At 46.9% G+C, this 24,115-nt stretch overlaps 2 pseudogenes; one reads left to right on the top strand and one right to left on the bottom strand.

The window, feature by feature from the left end:
- The first annotated feature begins 15,726 nt into the window (after positions 1–15,726).
- On the top strand, positions 15,727–18,813 carry LOC144163908 (uncharacterized; annotated as a pseudogene).
- Positions 18,814–19,270: 457 nt separating this feature from the next.
- Positions 19,271–22,366, bottom strand: LOC144163907 (uncharacterized; annotated as a pseudogene).
- Positions 22,367–24,115: the final 1,749 nt, after the last annotated feature.

Here is a 24,115-nt window from a genome sequence, read left to right as displayed (position 1 = left end):
ACGAGGAGTAAAACCTCTGTAGCGACCATCACATACTAATAAGTAGCATAAAGGAAACATTACCAAAATTAAAAAATAGAATTAACAAAATAACAGCTGCGACGCTGTCCGTAAAGATAGATCTACCGAAGGTCAACCCATTCAGTATACGCAGGAGTGGACAATGAAAAAATCTCGGCAGTACAAAGCACACGAGATAGATCGTCCGTAGGGAAGACATCTGTGATATTATGGTAGGTTCAGGGCTGTAGTTCAGTAGTTGGAGTGGCTAAAGAGTGACGAGACAGGTGACCATCATGCGATCGCGGACGTCTTTATGCCAGAAAACAAATACCTGGAAAAGCAATGACGAAAAAACGGATAAAGAAGTCTATACGTCCCGCGTAGCGTGAGAACACACCTTGGCAGCAAGAAGAGTTAGACTCAAACCCCACGGGGAATTTCACAAGGAAAGTTCTCGTAGTTTTTGTGGCGGTGGGCGGAAGTACAAGCTGCCGTCGAAGGCGACTGCCGCTGGCACTTGTTACCGTTGATGCGGCGCGGCCCAGGTTTCCGAGCACAGTCACGGCACCGTGATCACGCCGCCGTTGATTCGCCCGAAGAAGCTTGTCGGCTGGGAACACGGCACTGCTTGGGGTAGCGCTCCCGCACTCCAGGCGACAGCCGCTAGAGCTCAGTGCATTCGAAGGATCGTCGTACCCGCAGTACGGTCGCTGCCGCTGCTCCGCCAGGGTACCTAGGGGTAGACGATCCGCCAGTTCCTCTCGATCTCTTCTCGATGTTTCTCGAACCCTGTGACTTGTTCATCTTCTTCTTCGCCTCTCTTGTCTCCAGACCCCTTCGAATCTTCGCTTCTTTCTCTTCACTCATAGCCACCCGCGCACTTGCTACGTTTTTTTCCCGTCATTTCTTCTTGTGTCCCTCGCTGGGTGCACCCTATAACAACATCCCATCAGTTGACAAACGACAACTCGATCTCTGGTATGCGTGCTGGAGCCTAAAAGAAAGTTGAAAAGATAACGACCCTACAGGGAGCTAAAAAGTCAATTAAAATGGTGAAGATAACAGCGGAAGCGATTGAACACGTGAGAGAACTAAACAGACAAAACTGGGCAAATGTCTGTAACACCCTAGAAGGTACGCTGCACATCTCCCGAACATTGGCACTGCTTAAACCACTAGCCGGCCCAGCACCTTGCACCCAGCAACAAAAACTGCAATGGAAATAAGATTATACATCATTTCCTGCGAACAGATGAACTCAAAATACCACTAAGAGAAAAATATCTCCGAATCTCCGCGCAGACTGGGCCGCAAACTTACACGTACAGCGGCGTCTCCAACCCAACCGTTGACGGGCCAATTACGAAAACGGATATCAGGAAGGTCCTTACTAATTTAACAAAGTACACTACCCACTGCAAATACGGAACATCTTACAAATACCCGAAAAGGGTAGTCTAGAGATATAAAGGATATCTCGATGACTAAGTACTACAATAGTGACTGGGAGGAAGGAACCCTGCAATCGTAATGGCAGAACACAGAAATGATACTTCTAGCCAAACAGGGTAAAAGATTGTCATAGGCAACATGAGGCCATGTTAGGTCCCTGTGTAGAAAAAAAATGGAAACACTTTGCCCTGATTGAACTGCAGAAGTACTTAGCGTCCAAACAACTTTTTCACCATTACATACGGTTTTAGGCCAAAGTTGTCAACCCAGGACATTTCACTATAAATGATGGAAGAAGTTCTAAATGCAGTTTTTTTTTGGAAATCAAACGGTGATGATGCCCCTACATTTAAAATAGGGCATGCGAAAATGTCGCCCACCAAGCAGTTCCATCCAACCTTAAAGACCTAAGCTGCGCAGTTAGAATGTTTAATTATGTGCTTGCTTTCGTAGGGGAACGGACGGCCAGAACAGGTATTGGGGGAATACGCACATACACAAAGCATCCAATACAGGCACACTAACGGCTCGGTGATTTTACCAATTCCCATCACCGTAGCGATGCACAAGTTTCCAGAAAGCCTAAACAAAATCCCTAATAACGGACAGGCAATATACGGCGATGATATTGCTATGAAAAGAGGATGAAGAGGATAATGCAGCGTGGTTTGTGATCCCAGCCTACGACGCGAAGAAGATCTGTGGGTGCGTGCTGCCTGCTTGGGCTCGGGATTTGCCGCCATGTAAATAAGCTGTAAATACATCGTTCCACTGTCTCATTGTTCATGTCGTCTGTATTGCCGCCACGAAAATGTTACGTGGCGGCAGGACAATGATGAGGCGAACCATGGACGACGATGAAGTGATGCATTTACAAGATGTTGCCGCAGAGCGATGCGATTTATTTACAAGCAGCCATGATCGCTCAGGCCCGCCGCACCTTCTTCGTCGTTTTTGGTGACGGGTTATGGCGCTATGGCGCATTGATAGGTGTTCAGTGAACATATAACCATGTGGATAACCACGGGGTCATGCGGAGAGGAGGAAGAACTAAAAATAGCAGACACGGCACTGCAAAAGCATGCTTGTCAGTGTGTACTACAATGCTAGGTGTAATAATCAGAGTTGCTCCAAATCCTAGAAAATGAAACCCCGGGGAACGTATGCGCACCGCCATCTCCAATGACAATAAACTTACACTGGAAAAATATCGAAGAGATAAAGACCCTAAAATCTGGGGATGAGACAACAGCCGGACAATTGTTTCGAAACAGCCTTAAACCATTTTATAAAACCAATAGAACAAGAACTACGAATGATTAACCTAGTAACCAACAGAAGGAAGCGTAGGAAAGAAAAGGACATTGTAAAAATTGTCACAGCTGTCATAATTTTCGAGTAGCATACTCAGCATCATCCCTATGTATACCAGAAATACAATCAAAACCGCGCTAGGACTTCCCCAATGGACGTCCAAGCAGAAATTTAATGAACTATAAGCAATGCGGTCGAAGAAATAATAGAGGCGAATAGAATCGACCAGCTTCAAAGGTTAAAGGGAACCTGCATCGCTTACCAATTACTACTGGGAATGTATTTTGAGATAAAGCCTACTGTCCCAGAAATCTCCTTCCCCACGAAATATTAAAATCCGTTTATTATCACCGAAACTACGCGCGATGAGAAATCGGGCATAAAGAGGTAACTTCATGACCGCGTTCACGCGCTAGATTCCACGCGCTTTCGCGCTCATGCGTTCGGGGCGCCTGTGAAGGGGGAGGGCGAGCAACAACATGAGATGCGCGCGAACGCTCACCGCCCTGCTATAGTGAACTAGAATAAAAGCGCCGCCTCCTCCCCATAGCGCCCTTGAAGACGAACATGTTAACCGGCGCGCGTGGTGCTGGTGTGCCCCGCCCGAGGATATACCGAGGCGAAGCGCCTTGCCGCTATGCTGCTGTTGAGTGGTTCACGCTCGGTTTTGATGTATCTTAAGGCGCTGCACATAATACTTTTGTGTGTATAATTGTAAGAGCAGCGTAGCTTGCACTACGCTATTTTTAAATGTTCTTGGTTCTTTTTTTTTCGTTTGTAATTTAGAGAGGACATATGCTTGCGGTGGTCTCTTATTTCCGAAGTGCCATAGACCATGCGGTTTGAAAGGATAGTGCGATAGCATGTTGTGGGATTATACCTATAATAAATTGATGTGATTGCTACACAGATTTTATATTTGCGATTTGTTTTACCCTGCTTTTATTTGTTGAATTCCCAACTGTTTCATAATATCTTGCATCTGCAAGACGTGGGCAGCACTTTTAATGAATTTGTGCATTCGTAATATGGTAATTGTTTTATCTTAATGAATGGCGAGCGTAACACCGACCTGTACAGTTTTAAAAAGATCCCGTTATAAAGTGCGCCATACGGTTCTTTCCTGCAGAATTATATTTGAATGTTGATCGTCTTCGCTGCCTTGAGTGAAGTTATTAAAAGCATATCGTGTGTATTGTGTGGATGGCACTGAAATGCCCCGGGCTTAAGTCCCTCCATTTGCTTTAGCTAAACGCCGATGAAGGACCTTTGGCGTGGTCAGGGTTGGACGCATTTTCTCGGGACCGAGAGGGGCTCGGGCTTCAACAATTTTTTTTTCGTGCCGTGATGACCCGGGCGCATGCATGCAGTGTCTGAAGCAGGGCAGTCATGCACCGCAAATTCGTGATTGTTGATACCAAAAAGTTAGCTCATTGAATTAGGTTAAAAGAAAACAAATTCAAGCGCGAAGTCACTGGAGCTCTTTTAAAACTATATTTCGTCGATATTCTCCAAAATTCATTTTTCTGCGTCCCGATATATATTTACAAGGCTCAGACCAAGTTTAAAACTTGTAAGTCCAATATCCTCGCTCCATGGTTACGTTTTCAGTTTGAAAAGGCCACATGTTTTCGGACTCATGTTTATAGTCTTTCGAGCGCGGGCGGTTATTTCCAAACAGTCCGACGGGCTCAGGTTTATTTTATTAAATTTTGCCGCGTACGGACGGGGCTTAGACTTATATTTACAAATTTGTCGGGTTCAAGCCGGACCTAGGAATTGTGGCGTGCGCAGTGCTCTAGCGGGTTCAAATTAAAAAAAAACGGAAATGTGCTTACGTCGGCCTGCCTAACGCACCATGCTGTTTCCGCGGCTGACAAAATGCGACAGAAACATTAGCAAACAATGAAGAAACAGTATCCACACGCTAGCCTCGATGACTAAAGTAAGACACACGCGGTCTGCTTGGTTGGCCAAATGGGTTGCAAAAACGAACAAACAGTACATGCGCATGGCATAGCTGTACTTTTACCATAAGGACCTTGCTAACTTAGTAATAGCATTCGCAAAGCTATTGCAACGCTCATTTGCCGCAACAGGGATGAATTTACGCTGCACTAGAACTGATGCCCCTTGAATACGGTCAAAAATGAACGCTGCGGGTTGCGTTATTTATTTGCTTCTGTTCTCCGTTGTTTTGTGTGTTTTCTCACACGCGCTGCGTTTACGCAGATTACCGGGGCTCGTTCGGCGTTGCTCGCGCGCTCCGGCGAGTTTACGCTTTCGTGTGGTACTGATTCGTACCTGTTCTTGCTTCAAGCGCACCGAGCTTCTATTTCGCACTTGCATTTCGACTAACACGTGGTTTCGGTTTTGCTTTTCACTTCGTGTTCCTATAGCCTGCCATAGTTAAGCGCTCCACACGTTTGTTGGACATGCGTGGGTGAGCGCACACATGTGTTAATTATTTACAGTATTGAAAATGAACAATAAACAGATGACACAATGACATTATCCCCCCACTGTTGAGTCGGTGCACAAGATCCTTGTAGGAAAGGAACACCAGCTAGCCGCTGCACATGATCTTGGTTTGGGAAATTGTGAAAGGAGCCTAGCAGGAAGCACACTTGTTTAAATGTTATTGGTTCTTTGTTTTAATTGTTTGTAACGTAGATGTAAATAATTAAATGTAAATAAGGTGTAATTATTTTATGTTTATCGGTGTACAGTGTGCAAAACACAACTAATGGAGTTATTCTCCAAATTCAACAAGGTATCAAAGAGGAAAAGCTGCTAGAGCAGATACGGGAGGACAGACACAACGTCACCCGAGCGAGGATGCTCAGACACTCCACTTTAGCAGTCATCACAACCGAGGGCGAAACTCCTCCCCACCACATCTGATACTGGGGTGCATGCATTGGATGCTACCCCTACAGAAGACACACTCTTGTACGCAGCACGTGCTGAGAATGGGACTCAGGGCGGACGTCTGCGCGAGCTCACCAGCGGGACCACGTGGTGACTGCTTAGAAAAACGCAACCCGTAACCGCAGTACACACCCGAATGTGCCATCTGTAAGGGAGAACACTAACCAGGGTCGAATCCTTGTAACCAGCTATAAAGAGCGTGCGTAAAACCGAAATGAGCCAGTGATATTATTGCTTCAACTACGGGCACCAGGACAACAGGAGTGGAGACAAAAACCAGATAACCGCGCGGTCCATATCTAAAACAAGAATATTATCCAACACATTAACCTTTCCATCACCAAAAGGAACGGCCCAGCAGGGACGGCCCAGACAAAGACAGGCGTGCCGGATCCAGACCAAGATCACCGTCCTGAACGAGGCACGGCCGAAGGCGGACCTTGGCCAGAATTCACAATCGCTAAGCTGGACAGACGGTCTCATCTCCACTTCTCCCTGCCAAAACAGATGCCAGCAAGAACGACCCAACTTTAATCGGTCTGGCAGGAATCAAACTCAAAAGCGAACTGCAGCTAACCAAACACATTAATAAGGAAACACTCAGAACCACTCAGAATTTTAAAAACACAAATTTCTTGAACAGTTACTTGATATACAGGAAGGAAAGGGATGGCTGCATGCACTCTTCTGGCGCTGTAACCATAATTGCCCGGAAATCCTTAGCCTGCCATCCAGTCACTCTGAACACTGTCCTTGAGGCTGTAGCAATTCGAACAATAATATTTAATAGGTTGATAACAGTATGCTCCATATACATTCCTCCTGATGTTTCACTTTCGAGCTCTGACTTCGAGGCGCTGGTTGACCAGCTGCCCGAACCGTATATCCTTACAGGCGACCATAATGCTCACTACTCTCTTTGGTGCTCTTCTCGCATGAATGCCCGAGGTCGCCTGATAGAGAAATTCCTTACATCTTCAGGAACATGCCTTTTCAACAATAAACAGCCTACATACCATAACATAGGACATAACACATACTCATATCTTGACTTGGCTATTGGCTTCGCAGTTCTCTTTCCTCTTCTCGAGTGGGGTGTGGGAACTGACCCATATGGCAGTGACCACACCCCACCTCACTTACGTATATAGGTAAAAGCCCATGCAGTCCATCTTCCCACAACAGGTTCAGCGAAGCAAGAGCTAACTGGAATACATTTACAGAGACATCCAAACTACACCACACATCCATAGGACACCTACACGTAGATGAAGCCGCACAACTCCTCACGGCGCACATCCTCGACGCCGCCGAAAGGTCCACTCCCCACGCCCCTGGTGCCCCGCGCAACCAGCGGAGGCCGTGGTGGAATGAGGACTGTAGGCGGGCGCGAGAGGCCCAGAACAAGGCGTGGGGTATCCTCCGTCGGTACCCCACGTCGGGAAACCTCCTCTTGTTCAAACGGGCCAAGGCGTTAGGAAAACGTGTGCGCCGTGAGGCAAAAAGAGATAGTTGGCACTCAATCATAACATCTATAAACTCGTATACAGACGCACGCAAGGTATGGACACGTATACGGAAACTCAAAGGACAACAGACACACAGCCTGCCCCTGGTCAGTACAACAGGGGACACACTGGAAGACCAGGCTGACACACTCGCACAACACTTCCAACACGTGTCCAGTTCAGCACACCACACGAACACTTTCCTGAAGTATAAAGCCTCTTGTGAAAAGAAGTCCCTACACGACAACAACCAATCACAGACTTCTTACAACTTCCTGTTTTCACTACATGAGCTGAGGGCTGCTTTGAGCACGTGTAAACCCTCAGCCCCAGGCCCAGACAACATTACATACACAATGATACAACACCTACACGCAGACACACTTGAAGCACTTCTACATCTATATAATAACATATGGCTTTAGGGGCACATTCCACACTCTTAGTTTGAGGCCATTGTAGTGGCTTTCTTGAAGGAGAGAAAGGACCCGTCGTCCCCGTCAAGTTACCGTCCAATAGCCCGGACGAGCTGCCTGTGCAAGCTCTTCAAGAAGATGATCAATCGCAGGCTCGTGTACTTTCTCGAGTACAATGGTCTTCTGGAGAGCTGCCAGGCAGGCGTTAGGGTGGGGCGATCGACGAACGATCAACTTGTTGCACTTGACTCTTACAACAAGGATGCCTTCGTGCATAAGCAGTACTGCTTAAGTGTCTTTTTCGACCTCGAGAAGGCCTACGACACCGCTTGGCGTTATGGGATCCTTAGTGACCTCAGGTCATTCGGTGTTTCAGGTAATATGTTGAACACCCTTGTTAGTTATTTGTCAGAGAGAACGTACAGGGAAAGAGTTGGTTGTGCACTTTCAAAGGTTCACGTCCAAGAAAATGGCGTGGCGCAAGGTGGCGTGCTGAGTAGCACTCTCTTTATCGTAAAGATGAACTCTCTTGAAAAGGCACTGCCACCAACAATCTCTTATTCTATGTATGTAGACGACGTGGAAATATCTTTTAAATCATGTAATATGTCAATCTGCGAACTTCAAGTCCAGCTTGGCGTCAAAAAGTTTCCCGGCTGGGCAAACAGGAATGGGTTTAAATTGAATCCTGCAAAAAGCTCCTGCGTTGTGTTCTCCAGGAAGCGCGGGGTCCATCCGGACCCAGGCATTACTCTGAATGGCGTGTCGCTTCCTGTGAACAAGGAGCACAAATTCTTAGGTGTTGTGTTTGACCAGATGCTCACATTCATTCCACACATCAAGAAACTTAAACATAAATGTCTTAATACAATGAATATACTTAAGGTTCTCTCCCATCAATCGTATGGTTCCCACAAATAACTCCTACTACGGCTCTATACTGCTTTGGTTGGGTCTCGTTTAGACTATGGCAGTGTGGTATATGGGTCGGCGACTAAAACAGCGTTGCGAATGCTTGACCCAGTGCTACACTTGGGGCTGCGGCTTGCGTCGGGTGCTTTTTTTAGCACTCCTTTTTTAGCACTCATGTACAAAACGTCGCTTGAACAATGCGTTTTACCAGCTGATTGGAAAAATGCATACGTAACTCCAGTATATAAAAGCGGAGATAAAACAAAAAAGTGTGACTACAGGCCTATTTCTCTGACAAGCGTGTGCTGCAAGACACTCGAACATATCATTTACACAAACTTAATGAATCATCTACAAAGTAATAACTTCTTTTCCCCAGGTTCCCCAGGGCAGGTTTTTCGTGCGATACACAATTGTTCGAGTTTACGCACGACATTGCAGCTTCTATTAACTCAGGCCTTCAGGTTGACTGTATATTTCTGGATTTCCAGAAGGCATTTCATTCCGTGTCACATGTGTTGCTGTTGCAAAAGCTTCGTTGTCTAGGTATACGTAATGCCCTGCTCATGTGGATCGAAGCGTACCTTTCTGAAATACAGCAGTGCGTGATTCTTGACTGTGTGTGCTCATCAAGCGTCGATGTATTGTCAGGAGTGCCGCAAGGGTCAGTTTTGGGGCCCCTGCTTTTTCTTATTTTTATAAATGATATCTCTGACAATCTCTCTAGCCGTGTTCGATTGTACGCTGACGATTGCTGCATTTACAATAACATTACCTCTGAAGCGGACACCGTTCAATTGCAGAATGACTTGAACTCTATAGTTTCTTGGTGTGATTCATGGAGAATGACATTAAATGTGTCGAAGTGTAAATTGGTGAGGTTTACGAACAAAAAACACCCTCGGATTTCAAATTACGTCATGGCCGGGGCTACCTTGCCGGTTGCATCAGAATATAAATATCTAGGGATCATTTTTTCTGCCAACCTGTCTTGGAACGCTCATATTAATTACTTAACATTAAAGGCTAGTCGCGTGCTAAATTTTTTGAGGCGCAATTTTAGACAGGCACCAACTAAGTTGAAAGAAACACTATACATATCCAATGTGCGTCCCATATTGGAATATGCTTGCAGTGCCTGGGACCCCTCAACAAAATCAAATATAGAAGCCCTAGAGCGTGTACAGGCACGAGCAGCACGCTTTGGGGCAAGCAATTATAACTTCACCGTAAGATCAGCTGACATTCGTTCAGGATTACAATGGCCTCTGTTAGCTGACCGGCGAAAATACCTACGGCTGTCCCTATTTTACAGCATATTCATGAACAGAACAGGCATCGACAAAGAAGAGTATATAAGACCACCTACCTATGTGTCACCCCGTACTGACCATTCTTTAAAACTGCGTGAATACGCGTCCAGGATCAACGCATTCAAATACGCCTTTTTTCCAAGGACCACGCATGAGTGGAACGGCTTGCCAGAGGAAATTGTCTCTGCGCCTCCCTCATCTTTTGTTAGAAATTTGCACAATTTTTTGTTGAACTAATCCCTACTGTACATATTTGATGCGTTCCGTACTAATTGCTTTTTATTTTACTTTATTGCCCTGTGTAACCGATAGCACTCTTCTTTTTTGCGTTTTTGCTTTGTATCTGCAATGTGATGCCTTATTTATGACAGTGTAAGTCAACCCTTTGTTGTTTCAACCATACATCTTTTTACCCGCAACCATTTTTTGTTATATTGACTGTACTGTATTCCTTTGCTTGTTTTCCCCCCTACAATAATGCCCGTGAGGGCGATGTAGGTACCTGTATAAATAAATAAATAAATAAAATAAATAAATAAATAAATTTTCGCACTAGCCCTGTCGAGAGTCTGTATGCCGAGTGTAATAAGTGGAGCCTTGAGAACCAACGGACATACATGGACTTACTTTATGCTTTTAAAATATCATCGCTGAATAACCACCCTTTTTATCCTGTCTTTAACGACACATCCACATCTGTGCTTTTTGTAAATCGCCCATCTGTTCCTGTGCCCTTTTCACTTAGAGTGAGAGAGCGAGCCTCGGATCTGAGCGCTTCGTTTTTAGATGTGTACAGATCATCCCTTTCAGACATTTTACCTCCTTGGAAAGTTCGTCCTGGGTCCTCCGACCTTTCTTTTATGAAACTTGACAAAAATCGGGTACCGCGAGCTGCAATACTGCAGCACGTTCTGTCTCTGCAGTTTAAATACCCACTTGCAGAATTTTACAGTGACGCGTCTAAATCCTCGACTATGGTCTCCTGCCTAGCTCATGGTCCAAATTTCAGTGCAACCAGAACCATGAGCGTCGACACAACAATTTTTTCAGCAGAAGCATATGGAATTTTACTGATTGTACGACACCTACTTGAAAATCAAATTCCGAAGTCTATCACTTGCACACATTTTTTGAGTGTTGTTCGCGCACTGTCATCGCATACACCCCCAAAAAACCACATAGTTAATCTTGTATTTAACACTATCACGTCTGTGTATGCACAGAAGCATCAGCTGCTCCTCTGGCTGGTCCCAGGATACGCTGGGATTGCTGGGAACGAGTTGGCAGACGAGAGGGCCGCTGCTGCTCCACTCAGGAACACTGTAGACATTACAATGATACCCTACAGAGACCTCAAGCCACACATAAGACAACACCTGCGCAGAACATGGCAAACACAATGGGACGAACCGACAGACAACAAACCACATGTAATAAAGCCACACTTGGGACGGTACACAGCTGACTCACACAACAGACACACGGAAGTCGCCTTGGGTAGGCTGCGGATAGGGCACACCCATGCGACGCACTCGTATCTGCTGACGGGATATTCCAGACCCCAGTGCAGCAGGTGCGGAGAGGCCCTATCCGAAGTGTACGTACTAATCACATGCAAGGCACTTCACACAACACGACACAAACACTTCAGAGAGCTCTACAGACAACATATTCCCCTACATCCATCTCTGTTTCTAGGTGACGATGCCATCTGTTCCGTTAAACGTGTGTTTAAGTGCTTGTCAGATGTGAATTTTTTAAACCTCATTTCCTATCACGCATAATCAAATCTAGCCCTATACACCAGCCATCACCATCGCCCTTAATTGATTTTATTGTAGTTTTGTCTTTAGTAGCCACTATGTTATTTTAGATACTTTTGTTTGGCGCTCTTTGCCCCAGCTGACCTTGCGCCAAAAAAACGCTAACCATCATCGTCATCACTCTGAAAAGGAACTTGGGGTGCAGGTTACTGCTAAACCGAACCATCCCCAACCCCAAGCCATTGCAGGAACCTTGCCTTCCTCATCCCAACACACTCAATTTATGGAAATACCACTTGTTGCCCAACATCTATGCAGTTTTAAAATGATCGCGCAGTAAAACGATTCTGTGTGGCTTGGTGCTTTTCTGAGAATTGCGTTCGCGAATCCTGTATTTGCACGCTTTCCGTTGACTTGACTGTAGTTTTAAGGCATCTGTCATGTGTGCTCGTGGGTACAATTTGGAAAAAAACAACGTAAATGTTTGCGCACACACGACGCTGTTTACTCGGCATGCAGAAGTTGAAGAGAAAAAGCAGAAACATTGACCTCAAGCAGAAAGACTTAGACACCGCGCTCATTCCTTAGTTGACACAACGCGATAGAAAAACCATCAAACAACGAAGAAAAAAGTACCTGCACGCTAGCCTTGATTGAGCACGGCGTGCGCGTTGTGCTGGGTCGGCCCAATGTGATGAAAAGAGGAGCAAACAGAAAATACAAAACGTAGGTACCTTTCCCATTAAAAACCTTGGTACAATAATGGCATTCTCTACTATTTGGACTCGAAAAAAGAACTGTAGCTCCTCGGAGACTGCCCGACGCACGCCTGCCCGCCGCTTCCCGATGCGAAAAATCGCTCGGGCGGGGCACGCGAGCGCCACCTCGTGGGGTTGACACGAAGTGCCTCATTGAGAGGCGGCCGTTTTTTCCACTACCCAAGTATTCTAGTTGACTATAGCCTCACGATCGGCTGGCACAGCCCAATGTCGCTAGCCCACACTGCCAGAACTGCCTGTCTACACACACAAATGCACACTAGTAACAGGCCGCAAAATAATTACTTAAACGTATAAAAGCATTTATTTTTTATTTTGAGACGCAGAAAAAACTGTTTCTTGTCGATGCGAACTATCGATACGACATGACATACACACACAGCAGCCGAGCCTAGCCACGAGCCAAACATCCGAGCCGAGCCTCGATTTTGTTTACTCGGTAGAGCACTGTTTCCACATCGCCCCCTCTGGTTTTGCTTACCGCTCTTTTCTTGCCCGCTTCCGTTTATCCTGCTTTATCGAGGGAAAATGGTCGCATCGCTGACTCGCAGCCGTCTGTTCCTACTAGCTACGCGAGTAGCGAAGGCAATCGTCAGAAGACGACAGCGAAGGCAACGAGACCATCGATGCTGGGTGCAGCCTGTCTTTTTGGCGCGAAAACAGGAAGGCCTGAACCACACAGCCGTGAGTAGCGTGTTGCTATATCGCAGCGCATTAATGCTTAGCCCTAGATTGTAGGCATGGTTATCTAAATAGGTTAGTCACAACGGAAATTTTTGTTTGTGTTTTCTGAAAGCTGTATGGCGTCATGACCAACCGTAGGGTGCCACGTTGTAAGCGCTCGCTTCTCGTCTGTTGTCGGCTCTTTATTTGCACGAGCGAAGCATTCCGCCGCATTGTAACCTGCAGCTAGCGTGTTGCTTTTTGCGCGAAAGACGTTAAACAATGTGTGCAGCGCTAAGAAAACGTTTATTGCGCTGGTAAAAATTAAAAAAAAATTCCAGAGTGCTCTAACTAGGTGCCCGTTTTATTCACCAGATTTTGTAGCTGCGGCATGACCTAGCTCCCTTAAAGGTAGCACCTGTGCATCTTGTAAATGCATGATGAATTATCTACCCTTTCCATAGCCCGTTGGAGCTGGCTTACACAGTGTACAAGTAACGAAAATGGTGTCCATCTTCAACAGTACAGTTTCTTTCTCCCTACAGATGCGTCGAATGCGGGAAGGCGACGAGCAGTTTTTTTTTAAGTTTTACCGCATGACACCAGCGCTGTTCGACAAGTGGTTGGACTTTGTTGCTGCGGACTTCACACGGCTGCACTTCATACGAGAGCCCCTGGAGCAAGGCGAAAGGCTTGCAATAACCTTGAGGTTCGTACAGGTTGCCTCTGATCCTGACGCAAGAACAAAAACATGTCAGTGGACAGTTAATAGATGCATACGTCCGCTTATAAAAATGGCTTTTGCATTGTGAAATGGCGAAATGGGCGTTGCAATCATTAATGCTTTCTCACATTGGCCAAGTCTTCAAACGTTTTAAAAATAGAGCCTCTTTGGTGTCAGAATGGAATGTTGCCATTTGCTTGTTACCTAAAGAGGCAATCCTGTTGAGAGTTTGCATGTTTCCAAACACTTTTTTTGCAGTTCTGCTGGCCATGTATTGTGAATCGGATGAGAAATTACTTTTTCTCTGTGTTGCAGCTACCTGGCTTAGGGCAGTACATCTGCAACGTGGCCCTAGCCTACCGTATCGGCGTTGAAACTGCCGGGAAAGCATTCACGTGACCTGTAGAGCCATTTGGGCTCGTCTCAAGGACCACTTAATGAAGGTGGGGCACATCAGAGCCTGTATCAAGTTTCCTTTCAGTGAATGGTACACTTCATATCTGCAGTACCAGCAATTCCTACGAAGGCTCGGTGTTTAAATGAAAAAAGTTTCATTATTAACAGTGCCTAAGGCAATTGCGATTAGCAAATACAATATATCTCTAAGGGCTTTGAAAGCGTGCTGAACTATGTCTATTCGATTATTCTGGTTTTCAAAATGCACTAATCACAGCTTTGTGTTGTCGAAATAAAGAATGGGTGGCAAAATGCACTGCGTTGACCGTGTACAACTCGGCAGCAAAAGTGACACCATCCTTCAGCATGAATGCAAGCTTCCACCTTATACAAAGTTTGGTTCACCGTGCCGTGGATCCATGCCCAAAAAGCATGCACAAGAAAAAAGTGATTGTCATTTTTGCACATTGCACCTCACAAACATATTTAGCCAAAAATAGGTCTGTTCAGCCTACAAGTTTGTTCATCGTTTCCAATTTATTCCAGGTACCAACCAAAGCTAATTGGGCCAAGATTGCTGGCGACTTCACCCGGCGTTGGCCTGTTCCCAAACTGTTTGGGGGCTGTTGACGGGAAGCACGTCGCCCTCACCTGCCTATCGAAATCTGGAAGTACCTAGTTCAATTACAAGGTAAATCACTCTGGCCATTTATGCACCTTTTCACTTTTATTTACCCGCAGTATCGGCCGTATACTGAAACGGGCAGCAGTAATGCGGGAGGGGTAGTGTGCCCTTGTCTTCTCGAGAATGTGTGGTAGCAACATAGACAGCTAATGTGCACCACCCATTTGTATGTATGTGATGACAGTAGCGTTAATGTGGCAATTAAAAAAGAAATGTTGCTAAGTGCAGTGGTAGAAAAAGTTGTCTTAGTTATTTTCGTTTCAGTAAGCTTCCATACTCAGTAATGCCAGAAGCTGCCTAAAATGCTACACCCCTTTCTTTGTGTACATTTTATTTAAAATGCTTGGACAACGTCCAGAGCTTTGCCCTGCAATGCTATATTTTTTTTCGTATGCACCACTTTTGAATGGTGCACAGGGGTTCTAGAAAGCAGGGGAGGGAGGGAGAAAGAGAGAGACAGAGAAGGGGACTGAGCTCGCAGTTTGTCCAAACGAAGGAATACATCCCCGTGGTCTAAGTCGTTTTGCCAGAATACTTCATGTATGCAGCATTCTTCCAGTGCTCCGGCAGGCGCATTGGTACTTATGACAGCTTGATCTCATGCTTAATTTGAAATTTAATTTCAACAGAGGTGTTTTTCAGAGCCCTTGCAGCTAAACTAAATTATCCCTGTGCATGCCAGAAATCTTTTAAGATGAGCTGGTACAAATAAACGCGTGGACAGCATAGGTGATTTCAAAGTAACTTTTGTCGTACTTTTCCTTTGTAATCGCTTATTATTGCAGGTCCCACCAACACATACAACTTTACATGTGCTAATGTTTTGTCTAACGCCTACTGCTGCAGGGTACTTTTTCCATTGTGCTTATGGCCGTGGTCGACAGTTTTTCAAAGTTCGTGCTGATCGATGTTGGGGCGGAGGGCCGCCAGAGTGACGGCGGAGTGTTCAAGAACGCAGAGTTTGGGAAGGCCCTTACCAAGGGGCAGCTTGACATCCCCTCACTTTGGCAGCTCCCAGGCACCACAAAGGTTGCGCCATACACTTTCGTCGGGGATGAAGCGTTCGAGCTGCGGCGCGACTTTATGCGCCCTTTCCCAGCTAAACTCCTTGAAGACGAAGAGTCTTCAATTATAGACTAAGCCGAGCAGGGTGTGATATCAGCCACTTTCTTTGGGTATGCTGAGCCTGCCATACTCAATTTTACACAAACACAGAAGCACTTGAAATAACGTTTAAAGGGACACTGAAATGATTTGTAAACAATGCGGGATTACGAGCGCAAATTGTAGTCCGGAGACCCTAAGCCCTGTTTCGACCACTCTGAGCACGTTTACGCGAATTTATTTAGTAGAAAAATCAATTCAAAAATGCTGTCCTCCTCTCTTTACGCTCGCCCATTTTCTGTGGCGTTTTCGCGTGACGTCAGCAGGAGAGGAGCTGGCAATTGGCTGTGGTACTGGACGGCTCGCCGACCTTCCGCGACCGAGTCAGTCGGCCCAGCGTTTAGTCCGCCGGCAGCCGACGGGTCGTCGCAATTCGCTCGATCAGTTGAAACTAAGCCACAACACGTTTGGGAATGGACGAATGTGCCTTTCTTTACTTCGTTAGTTTGTACACTGTATCTAGCTCCAAGTCAATGTCGCTTCACAGAAGCGCTGCACATGCGACGCTTCGCTGACTGGTACGCCAGTAGGAAAATATAAGGCCTCTTGAAGGGGGAGAAGAGTCAGCGAAGTCGATATAGGTACTAAGGAAATAAAATCAACTGATATTTGTATCGTACAGCGCAAAACTAGGGTGCGGGAAGCACTTTTTGGCGCTGGGCGAACAAGTACAGCGGTCAGCAGCACGACTACGCATCTGCGAACGCTTTTCCGTCTACGAAATGCAATTGCTAGACGTGAGCTATTGTGGAAACTCGGGGGACGCTTACTGCACGAGCGCAATACGACCAATGGTCACCTAGGCTACTTGAAATACTAAAACTAAATAAAAGTGTAAACTGGTTATACAATATATAGCTTATATTTCCATTATCGGCATCGCCTGCCGCCGTAGTCTAGTGGTCTGGAGCGCTAGGTATGTCACCGGAATTGTTTTGCCGGTCACAAGTTCGAATACCAACGGGTACATGCTTTTTTTTTGTAAGTTCACTTTGTCGTTTTTCGCCGATGTTTTCAATACTGGGTTCACCTTTTTTGCTTTCGCAACGTTCATTGCTCCACGAACTAGTTCACAGAACTCGTGCAGGCTGGCACTAGCGCGCTAGCGAGTTCTCGTTGGCGTGCTGTTGCCATATGCACCGACTGCATGCAGGCAGTGGGCCCAGGCCAGAATCAACAGACCCTTGGACTGGTGCGAACACGCTTTTTACGATACAGGCATGACTGAGGCAAGCTCCAAATATGGGGGAAAAGCGCATGCATTTGAGCATCTGCCGGGACGCGGAGGGCGTTCATGCACTACGTAGGGCTCAGCCAATGAATGCTACGATTCCAAGCCGTCTTGGGAGGCTTATCTTATGCATTTTACAGTCGACAACATGGCAGAAGCGCGGTACTACGATTACTGTGATATTGAGAATGCCCATCCAACCATGCTATTGGACGTCAAACATGTTGTTTTACAGAACCGAAAACGAAACCGAAACTTGTTTGATGCGCTAACCTTGGGCATCGTCCAATGACGGTGCCCCCTCCTCTCAACGTCACAGCTTAGTTGGTGCGGCCGCTTCAAAGAGCGCATGGTAGTTTTTCTTCGTTCGCGCTTTGTAAAATAATTATCGATTAGTCAACCGGATAAACGATGAAAAGTGTGCTAATTTGAGCCAGTCTACGCAGTGCAAGCAAAAACGGGAGCTTGAAAAATTCACTTAAGTGTCCCTTTAATAGATACTTGGCATCATCACATGGATGAAGAAAAATAAAAAAAATGAACATAAAATACATAGCTCAAAAACAGTGGCTCCAATTTGTCAATATAGTGCATATTGTCAACCACGTAGCTCATGAGCAGTGGCTCTAACTTACGTACAAAGCTGCTGAACGAAAACAGTTCAGAGAAAAACCATCTAAAAACAGAAGGGTCACAAAAAAAGCTCAACCACACTTAGTACAAACCATCATTGTGACAAAACTATCTCGCAAGCACAGGTCAAATTGAGGTGTGCACCGTGCGCAATGTTCGTGTGACCCATCTCAGCAACAAGTCCCGTTTACACAGCTCAGAAAAAAAGGGTATGCGTTGCAGTTTGCGCGACTCGTGATTAACCTTACATTACAAGCATAAATGCCGATTTCAATTAGCTGTTCACGTTGCTACTCTAGAAGGCCGTACAGAAATAAGCGGAAAACGTTTGTTTACGTACATGTAATGAGCATATGGCTTTTAACCTAAAGGAACGCGAGCTCATGTGCACTGTGCTCAATTTACATTGGCATTCTTATAGCTGCAGTTTCAAAAATAATCTACAGAATCGGCTCCGAAAGGTGGCTTCTTCTAAAACCTTTTTCGTACTATTATTTCATTTTACCAGGAGGTGTGCAGAAAACGCCTACGGCATCGCAGCGGCCAGGTGGCGCGTACTGCTCCGCACTATTCAGCTCCTCCCGAAGAGTGTGGATTATGTAGTGAAGGCAGCATGTGTACTGCATAATTTCTTTGCTCTCCTAAATGAAGAATCGGAGCAGGTCCTCGACCAAAAGGACAGGTTCGGGAATGTGGTTCCAGGACGGTGGAGGCAGGGCATCCAGCAGACGTCGGGGCAGGAGCATGTGGACCCTTGCTATTTCCCGCTTGAAGGAATCCAGTCACGGAACTTCAGTACAGACGCTGAGGATGCCATGACGCTTTTCTCGGCCTACTTTTGGAGCAGCGCTGGAGAGGTACCGTGGCAGTGGCACTAGCCAGGCGGCTCCAAAGAAGGGGCGCGCGCAAACGCCTGCAACAGCTAGGGCTGCACCCACTTTGCTGAAGGTAAACTTTTCCTCGAATAGCAAAGATTCTCTGCACCACGTTTACCTACCCAATATACCGTAATTTCGCGCGTATTATCCGCCCCTGCATATAATCTGTACCCCCCCCTTTCAGCCCGCCGGAAATAAAAAAAAATCCTCGCATATTGCCCGCACAGTTGGTACAGGAAAGGTGGCTAAGGCGTTGCGCTGCTGAGCACAACCACTGCCATGGAAGTTTAGTGTTACTGCGCAGAAGCTTCACGGCACAACGGGCATTGCCGCGAAGCTGCACTAAAGCAAAAACCCCGCCTATTAACCACACCCCTATATTGCCACTGATATTTTTGCTTTTTGGTGCGGGTAAAACGTGCGAAAATACGGTACTTCAACTCTTTTTGCACCATTCCCATTAACATGTCTTATTTTGCTTGCACACATTGTCAGCCATAAGCTACTAAAGAACTTTAAACTGTTTGATTACTACCATGATCTTCATCCGCATGTCCACGTGGGGTTCTTTTTTCGCCCCTCCCATCGATCTCACCAGCGACACTGCGAAATGGTGATTTTCATCCTGCTCGTCTAAACTATTCGTTAACTTTCCAAGATGCTATATCATCAAACTATCATCATCGTCTTTCCTTTTTTTGGGTGGCTGCATCGCAGACATGCTGGCAAGGCTGGGCTCATGGCTTTGCAGTGAAGACGCCGCCGTCCGAAGTGATTCAGCCGCCGTTCCCAGCAACCCCGGTGCCGACTCACTTGACCCAAGCGACGATGACGACTCCGCCAGCAATGAGGAGCACTCAATCGACACCGGAGGCGCCGTGTACAAGTCGGGATGGTCACTTGTTTGGTCGAAATCGATGTCCTCAAATTGGTTTTGAGAAATCTCTCTCAAAAATGCTCTCCGCCGTCTCCTGGCTCCCTATTTGCCTGGCATTCTTCTTGTGAGGCTCCAAATTGCCAGAAGTCATGCACAGTAACAACAAGGGTGCATGTTATAAAATTGCGTCAATGTTGATCCTGAAAAAAATTCACAGCATATCCACGGGGTGAATGATGATCAGTGGGCGAAGCTCCTGAGGGGAAATCATCGGTAAAACCGTGACTCTTCAGTGAAAGTTCGCCCACTACATCTGTGTCCGAACGTAACGTCTAGAAAGTCTCGCTTAAACCTCGCGTCGGCACCTTGGGGCTGAGCTCGCCTGATGCGTTTTGCAGACGCCTCACGAGCTCTCACTGCATCGGTGTCTGCCTGCCGATACGCGCGCATTCTCGCCGCTTCCCGTTCTCTGACGTTTTGGAGATCCTCTTCGCGCCGCAGCCGTGCCGCTTCGCGTACGGCAGGGTCCTCGCGCCGTTGCCGTGCCGCTTGGGCCTCTCGTTCTCGAACGCTGGGATCTTGGCGGCGTCGTCGCGAGGCCAGACGACACGCTTCGGCCTCCCGCTCTCGTACGGCAGGATCTTGGCGGCGGCGTCGCGCAGCTTCACGGAACGCTTCTGCCTCGCGGGCTCGCACATCTGCAGCCTTATCCATCGGGCGACTCCGAGCGCGCGCCAACAGCGAACGGATTTTACTACAACGCTCCCCGCCATCTAGTAAACAATCCAAGAACTAAACTAGAGGTAGCCACGCCATCTAGTAAACAATCCAAGCGCAACTTTTCATCATATACAAGTACCGCCATCTAGTAAACAATCCAAGAACTAAACTAGAGGTAGCCACGCCATCTAGTATACAATCCATGAACTAAACTAGAGGTGGCGACATACATACGTCGAGGACGGACAGACCCACGCCCTAAGGAGCTTCGCCCCTAAAAGAGCTGTGTTCGTTGGAGTGGATGCGTAGGCACAGGACTTGTATGCTTCACAGTGTTAAGCCCCACATGTAAAGAGCTGAACGGCCAGAGACACCGAGTTTGTCCATAGCACGAGCTCTTAATTCTGTGGAGAGCAATTCAGGCGGCAAAAGCTGCCGTACGTTTTAACTACTTTGACCGCCTTTATGTATGTCACTGCCACCGGGAAATCACAGCACGTCTGCATAAAGGCTGTATTGAATGCAGGCAATGTTTTGAAGGAGTTCGGGAAGACCAATCATGGCCACGTTGAACAGGAAAAGGGAGGGGATCACGCCTTGGGGCCTCCCGATGCTCCCCAGTCTCAGCGTGTCTGACTGGACCACCCCTACGACGAACATAGCTCTGTGGCCCGAAAAAAAGTTGCCGGCCTAGGTCCAGTTTCGCTCGGTTTTCAAGGACGGCTGCGTGCTTTATCTAGTGAAAGATTTTTCTTACGTGAAGTCTCAATGTAGCTCTAGTGTGTAGTGGTGAGCAGTGTGCTCAGTCTATGATGTCGTGTTTGAGTCGAAGCATCACATCTTGTATTGAGAGTTTTGGCCCGAAACCTATCACAGCGTGTGGAAATAAGTATTTTTTTTGTGCCTAAAATACGCGTTCTACTAGCTACCCGCCTCATGATGTGAGAGATGTCGGCCTAAAAGTTTATAACTAAAGCTTGTTTGTCCGGTTTGGGAATCATTACAACCTTCGCAATTTTCCAGTGTTTGACTTGACCATGTTCCCAGCACACATTCATTTCCTGGGTGAGGACTATGAGAGAACTGACGTCCAGGTCTACAATTTGTTATATTTTGTAAGTAATGCCGTCTGGACGTGGGGTGCAGAGTAGGGTCTCAGGTATTCATGAATGGTAAAGTATCTCACCTTTTCTTTGCACAATAAAGGACGAACGTTTAAAGAAAGAAGGTATTTCTCGCGCTGTTGAATTATGAGGTCATCACCTTTGGCACCACTCACTTCTGGATGATATGTCATGTATATATTTCCTACATGGGTCAGAATTGCAAGGGCATCACTGCTGCATGTGGAAAAACACTGCTCTTTGCTTGATTAAAACCTTCATCACTGCACGTTTGTGTGATTTCTTCATAAAGGTTCTCCAAAGAGTGACGCCACCAATCACTGAAGGCAACAAAATTCTCACTTCTGTTGACTCTACCCGTATAATCAGGCAAATTTTAATTACTATAGATTTCTACTTTTGGAGCACTTGCAAGTCGCACATTGCAGCTTAGGCTTTGACTGTTCCAAGCGATTTTCAGCTTTCAATCGCAACTCTATTCCAGTGTGGGAGCGCGGGGCACTGACAAAAGTGTATGCAAAGTGAAGGAGTGCAGGGCAAATACCTATCAGCAACAAGCACTCGTCTGCGCCCTTGCCTTGACTGGTCGCATATCGTGTCAAATTCTGTAGCGTATTATTAGCTTCCACAAACACTGCCGGAAGGCTCACATTCGCAAGCTACGACGCGAAAACCACGCTAGCTTTTTTTTCGCTAGCTTGTAATGTACCTAAAAGCGTCAATAAACTTACTCGCGGGTTGTCATGGTGTCGCGCAGGAACAGGAGCTGCTTGTAGTACGGCCAGGGAACCGGCGTCTCATCGTCGTCCTCGTCGCCGTCTCTCTTGGCGGAGTCATCGGCGTCTCTATCGGCGGAGTCGTCGGCGCAGTCGCTGCCCATGCCAATTTTTTTTATGGGCTCCGACGTAGTAGCGGCGAAACTTGTCCCGCAGGAACTTCCACCACTTTTGTAATGCTGCGATGTACTCTGCGTAGACGAAATGAAATGATCAGCTGCTGCTTTCAACTGCCAAGCCGACGGAGACACGCAGTACGTACCTTAGCTGAATTTTGCCGTAAACATTGCAACGTCGATTTCCATCCACAAGGCGGCTTTGAGCTGCCGGTTTTTGTGGTCTTTATGCTTGGCCAGCCACAAAGACGTTCGGCTGGCCACACAAGAAATCAGCCTATCGTTGTCAATTGCTGTGGGCATAGATGAAGCGGTGTCGTAGGCAGCCATTGTGGATGACGGACAGGACCGGATGGCAGAAGTTGCGAGACAGCGGCGTTTGATAGACTGCTGCCGATGACGCAACTCCCGGCACGCGGAAAAATATCTGGCACAGCCAGATCTTGCCGAACCCGACGCGCTTCGCCTGGCGCGCCGTCTCCGGCCGTCACGTGGTAGCGCATAGGCGCGTGAGCGCGTGGAATCTATCGCGCGAACGCGTGCGTGGAGTTGCCGCTTAACGGTCCCTTCTCAGCTTCACCGCGCACAACGCGATGAAAGCTGCGCGCTCTCTCCGGAAGGAGGAGGGGGCGGCTCGCCGCGTTTTCTTCGGCGGAGTTACATACATCACAGCCCTGGAAGTTTTCTCTTTTCTGGGCAACGTAGAGGGGTTTATTTCCGCTATGGTGCCACAAAAAAGAAGGCAGGGCTGCCTTTTCGCAAACGCGGGTTCAGTCTTGTAGGGAGCTTTTCAAGCAATAAAGGATTGTTGTCTGGTGATCTCTTTAGAAGTGAAATATTGGGTTAATCATTTGAACTCCGGCGGCACTCAAAACACACAAGAAATGCCAAATCAGTGCGTACAGTTTCAGGCATACAAGATGCTCGTACGCAGCACCGACGACTCCCGATCATCAAACGAAATGCGAGAAATAAGCCGAAAAGTTGACCATCCAGAGCAAATAGGACTGTCATAATTGCGATGACGTCATTGAGGCCTTGAAAGGGGTGCATAGTGAGCCAAATTGAAGAGAGAGCGGTCAATTTTTCTGCATCTTTGACTGCGATTTGAGCGCTCACCGCTTAACGTGCGCGTTTATTATTTGGTTCACGTATTCCTGGCAGTGTAATCCAAGTGATCTCCATGTCATAGAGGTTTACATGCACTGGTTGATGAGGGTTGCAGAGTCCCTTTGAAAACCAACTACATGGGAACGAAAACCTTAAAGCGACTGGGATACCGAAGACGTGACACCATGCACACAACCACCCACAAGATTCCTAATTGCCTATCCATGATACTCGAAATATCGCCCAAAGTAAAAACATAAATCCCACACTCCACCACGGTCGAAACTTAGAAAGATGCGGTAATATCGAAAGAATATACCGGAATCAAAAGCACACGTGGTACACAGATGCAGCAATACTAGTACCAGTGGCCAACCGCCAAATGTGCGCACAACCCGCGTGCCATCTGTCCGACATCTGCGCGAATACAAAGGATGTACGAATGCACGTGGTATCTGTCTCGCAAAATGCCTGCAAGTAATGGGCGAGAGGGCGCAACGGCAAAACTGCCCACAGGTGAGCAATCGGCTACAAATATAATTATTCAATCAAATACTATGGCCCCTGGCCATCAAACTCTAAAGGGCAATGAACAGGCTCACGCCCGTGCTCCCGCCTCCCTTCCAA

Source organism: Haemaphysalis longicornis, unplaced genomic scaffold (genome assembly GCF_048455015.1).
Source record: "Haemaphysalis longicornis isolate Haplotype H1 unplaced genomic scaffold, Haemaphysalis longicornis Haplotype H1 scaffold_13, whole genome shotgun sequence".
Taxonomy (NCBI): Eukaryota; Metazoa; Arthropoda; class Arachnida; order Ixodida; family Ixodidae; genus Haemaphysalis; species Haemaphysalis longicornis.
Note: the sequence above shows the minus strand (reverse complement) of the source record. Positions and strands in the feature narration are given on the sequence as shown.